The sequence below is a fragment of the Chionomys nivalis genome, chromosome X, assembly GCF_950005125.1.
Source record: "Chionomys nivalis chromosome X, mChiNiv1.1, whole genome shotgun sequence".
NCBI lineage: Eukaryota > Metazoa > Chordata > Mammalia > Rodentia > Cricetidae > Chionomys > Chionomys nivalis.
In genome coordinates, this window is record NC_080112.1 from 84,912,853 (window position 1) to 84,918,237 (window position 5,385).

Here is a 5,385-nt window from a genome sequence, read left to right on the forward strand (position 1 = left end):
CCAATCTGTGGCAGAAATGTTTATTTATCTTGTTTCTACCTAACATGCTGACTTCTCAAGTGCTCATTGTACAGCAGAGCCTCTTAAAGGAGCCTCACACTTTTCTTTCTTTTCAGCTTTCTCAGACCCTATGTGGAAATTCAGGCCCCTCCTTGGAATGCCAAATGTTACAGGCATTCTTGGACTGTGTCTAAGCTCCCAAATAAAGACAAGGAGACTTATTATTAGTTAGGAATGCTCAGCTTTATCTTATGCTTGTCGTACTAGCTTTTTATACCTTTATTTAACCTCTTTCTCATCATCTATACTTTGCCTTATCTTTTTTTTTCTTCCATGTCTTTCTGTCTGGAAATTGCCTAACTGCCTGCTCCTAGGTGTTTGCCTCTCTTTCTCCCTCAGTGTCTTCTCTCTCATTCTCTTCTCCTACTTGTTCCCTCTTTCTACCAGTCCTGCCTATCTCTCCTCTGCCTAGCCATTGTACTTTGAGCTTTCTGTTAGACCAATCATGCGCTTTAGGCATGCAAGTTAAAACAGAATTTTTAACACATCTTTACAGAATTTAGCAAACATGACATAAAGAAATGTAATCTTTACAAAGTCAAAGTAATATTCCTCAATACCTGACCTTTGTTCCTCTAGGGTAAATAATTCTCCTTTGTGCTGAGAACTTCTTCTTTGTGTATCCTGAGGCAAACTTCCTACTTTCTTTTTATGCTTCATCTATGACCACATGGAAGTTGTGCTTTAGAGTAAGCAAAGTCTATACCTTGTTACATGAGCTGAACTTTGCAATGTGTAAGAGTTTTCCATGTTGTACTGGGTTTCAAGGCATAAAGTGGTCATGGAGAACAGCTGAGGCCTTGCACATTGAAAGGATAGAAGAAGTCATTTGTAAAGCTGCAGCTTTAGTTGAAATAGAAGAAGTTTAAGGCTTGAAGGGGTCATGAAGGCAAATTGAGATTTGGAACTATGCTGCAAGATTAGAGTCACTGATGAGTGATAAAGGTGTAGGCCAGTTTTAGTAGAAACCACAGCATTTTTGAAATATCAGTAACATGAAATTATTATTAAGGACAACAGCTTCCATGGGGTACAATTGGCTTGAGTCTATAAGGCAAGCTATGTGTGCTGTAGAAGCTGAAACTGGCCAGGCTCTATGGAACACAGACTGTGGTTAACAATTTCCAGATATCTAATAGTTTTTTACATTGTCAAATGTTAATTTTGTTTTGATTGTGACTATGCCTCAATTCTTTCCTCTTGAAATAAGTATGTTTTCATTTGAAATTAAGTTTTATGCAAGATAATAGATATGGATCTACTTTCATTCTTCTACATGTTGATATCCAGTTATTCCAGCACCATTTGTGAAATATGCTTTCTTTTTTCCATTTTATAATTTTTGCTTCTTTGTCAAAAATCAGTTGTTTGTAGATGTGTGGATTACTAACCACATATTTGATTCATTTCCATTGGTCCTCCTGTCTGTTTTTATACCAATAACAGGCTGTTTTCAGTACTGTAGCTTTGTAGTAGAGTTCAAAGTCAGGGATTGTGATGCCTCCAGAAGTTTTTTTATTGTACAGGATTGTTTTGGCTATCCTGGGATTTTTGCTTTTTTATATGAAGTTGATTACCATAGTGGGAGTACAAGCTGGAAAAGCCCCATTGGATATCAGTATTGTGATTTCTCAGAAAATTAGGAAACAACCTTCCTTAAAACCCAGCAATACCACTTTTGAATATATATCTAAAGGATGCTCAATGTATGACAATGACATGGGCTCAACTATGTTCATAGCCACATTGTTTGTCATAGCCAGAACCTGGAAACAACCTACAAGCCTCTCCACCAAAGAATGGATAAGTACACAATGGAGTACTACACAGCAGAAAAATAATGACATCTTGAAATTTGCAGGCAAATGGATGAAACTAGAAAACATCATATTGAGTGAGGTAACCCAGATCCAGAAATACAATTATCAAATGTATTCATTCATAAGTGGTTTTTAAACATAAAACAAAGAAAATCAGCCCATAAATCACAATCCCAGAGAACATACACAACAATGAGGACCATAAGAGAGACTTACATGGATCTAACCTACGTGGGAAATAGAAAAAGACAAGATCTCCTGAGCAATTTTGGAACATGGGTACCATGGGAGAGGGCTGAAGGGGAAGGGAGAAGAAGTGATAGGAGAAGAGAAAAAATATATAGCTCAATTAAAAAAAATATGTCTTCACTGTTTTTAAAACCTTTTCAGTCTGTTAGACACTACTTTTTCCAGGGCTAGCAAACTGGATACATTTATTTATTTATTTATTTTTTCCCCAGAAGACACAGCTTTAATTCCCATTTCCATTCTCAGCAATGTGAAGAGCACCTTGTACGAGCTGACTCTGAGCTCAAGGAGCTTGGGCTGGGCTCATTTCCTCTGCGTTTCTGAGGAGGAAGGATTGGACACATGAACAATATTGAAGTTGAGTTAAAAAGAAACAATGGAAAAATGGGTCTATGATGCATATTTATTTCTGTGTGGTTTGAGGACCAACCTAAGTATCACCTGGGACCTTTTTAAATCTGTAAAATCTTTTGGAGAACCTCAAGCCCTCCAAGTAAGCCTATTTTAACAAGACAACTTATATGAAAGTAACATTTGAGAAGCATTGCTCATGCTATACACTTGGATCCTTTGGGGAGGGGTCTGTCATGGAAAGCAGATGAATAGCAACCTTTTCTTCAAGATTCCTTTCTTTTTTTTTTTTTACTTATTTATTTATTTTTATTCTTTTTTAATTAAAATTTCCACCTGCTCCCCATTTCCCATTTCCCTCCCCTCCTCCCAAATATTGCCCTCCCCCCACTTCCCTCCCCCTATCCCCACTCCTCTTCTCCTCCCCCCACTCCCTTCCCCCTCCCTCTCGATACTGAAGAGCAGTCCAAATTCCCTGCCCTGCGGGAAGACCAAGGTCCTTCTATCTACGTCCAGAAAGGTGAGCGTCCAAACAGGCTAAGCTCCCACAAAGCCAGTTCATGTATTAGGATCGAAACCTAGTGCCATTGTCCTTGGCTTCTCATCAGTCTTCATTGACCGCCATGCTCAGAGAGTCTGGAATCAACCCATGCTTATTCAGTCCCAGACCAGCTGGCCTTGGTGGGCTCCCAATAAATCAGTTCCACTGTCACAGTGGGTGTGGAATATATACATATTAGAGTACTACTCAGCAGTAAAAAACAATGACTTCTCGAATTTTGCGTGCAAATGGATGGAAATAGAAAACACTATCCTGAGTGAGGTATCCCAGACTCAAAAAGAGGAACATGGGATGTACTCACTCATAATCGGTTTCTAGCCATAAAATAAAAGACATTAAGCATATAATGTGTGATCCTATAGAAGCTAAATAAGAAAGTGAACCCAAAGAAAATCATATAGTCATCCGCATGGAGAGGGGGAAGTAGACAAGATTCCAGGGCAAAAACTGGGAACTTGCGGGTGAGGTGGCATGGGGCAAAGGGGAAATGGGATGAAAAATATGAGAAGGGGAGGATGGGAGGAGCTCGGAGGATTGGGATGGTTGGGATATAGGAAGGATGGATACGGGAGCAGCGAAGTATATATCCTATCTAAGGGAGCCATCTTAGGGTTGGCAAGAGACTTGACTCTTGAGGGGTTCGCAGGTGTCCAGGAATATGTCCCCAGCTGGTACCTTGGGCAACTAAGGAGAGGGAACCTGAAATGACCCTATCCTAAACTGGATACATTTAAATCATAGCTTTTAAATTAAAGACTGGAAACACAAAGAAGGGTTGGTGATGAGTTGCCTAAGGAAACAAAGGAAGAAGATGAGGGGGAACAAAAAGCACAGAAGGAGGGAGAACAAAGAGGAGGAAAGGAGTGATAGAAAGGGATTGAAAGTGAGATGGACGAATGGATCTAAGAAAGAAGATAGGAGTGAAGAGAGGAAGGTGAAAATTAAAGATAGAAGTGTGTAACTTATTTTTAGTGTTTCAGGAGTTTCTAGTAAAAATACTAAAATTTTAGAGACACTTTGGATTTTGAATGAGAATACAATTTTAGAGAGACTTTGAATATTTTAGAGAGGCTTAACTTTGAAAAGGCCTAGATATATGAAGTATTTACAAACTAGTAAAATGTTTGAATTTCTAAATACCTGGAACTTTCAAGTTTAGAATATATTTCATACTGTAGTATTAATATTATTTTACCATTTTGGGGAAAGATAAGAAAGGAAAGGGAGTACTTGCATAATGATATGCTTATGTGCCAAGCTGATAATGGGTCAATTGTATTGGCATCCTTAAATAAGACACTAATACAACTTCAATGGTCAAGTTCATCCTGAGTATCAAATATATTACTATTATACTTTCAGGCACATCTATTCTTCTTTATTTTGCCCATAGTCTATTTAAAGCTACAGAGAAACCCTGTCTCGAAAAATCCAAAAAAAAAAAGAAAAAAAGAATATCAAATTTGATACCATGTTAACAAAAGTTATTTTAGTTTTTCTTGCATATACTTTTTAATTTTATAATTAAAATCATTATATAATTATGTCATGTATTTCTTATGTATGTACAAATTTACCATAGTATACTATATAGAAATTTTAAAGTAAAATGGTAAGACACATATATAATATTTTCAAATTTTTCCAAACATTAATTTAAGAATAAATATACAATATTATAAATTATTATTTTGATAGAACTTTATTTTTTACAAAATATTTAAAAGTTGTTATCTCCCAGATTTGTAATTATACCTGAACTATTGAATTCTGAGGAAAAAGTTTTTCCATTTGTTAGAAATAAAAGTTGAGTTAGATAAACTAGAAATTATATATTCTCATTTATTACTATGTTCCAAAATTTTATAGAATATTTTAATTTATCTAATTTCTCCCACTGTAATGGCATTTTTTGTGTGCCATTAATATTTATAATACACGCCTTTTTAGTGGAACACAAAAAACCCACTAAAATATTTTGGTATTGATTTTTTTTCTTCTGTCGCTAGTGAATCAACCTCAGCAGTAATTAAATGAGTGATGTTAGACAAGTGATTTGTTTGGAGTAAATTATTATGGCAATAACTCCTCGAAGAAAAATCATATTTATTATATCTAGTAAATTGTGATTTTTGACAATATATAGCATTTGACTTTCATAGTATGGAACATTGTTGAAAATTATAAGTGTTTATCTCTGTAAAACAATGGACAAAAATAACTCATTCATACACAGAAATTTGGGGTGTCAAATGATGAAAACATTCTATCAAAGCTATGATTCTTTTATATATTCCCAATTTTGCTGACTTCTCATAATATTTTAAGAATTGAAATTACCAG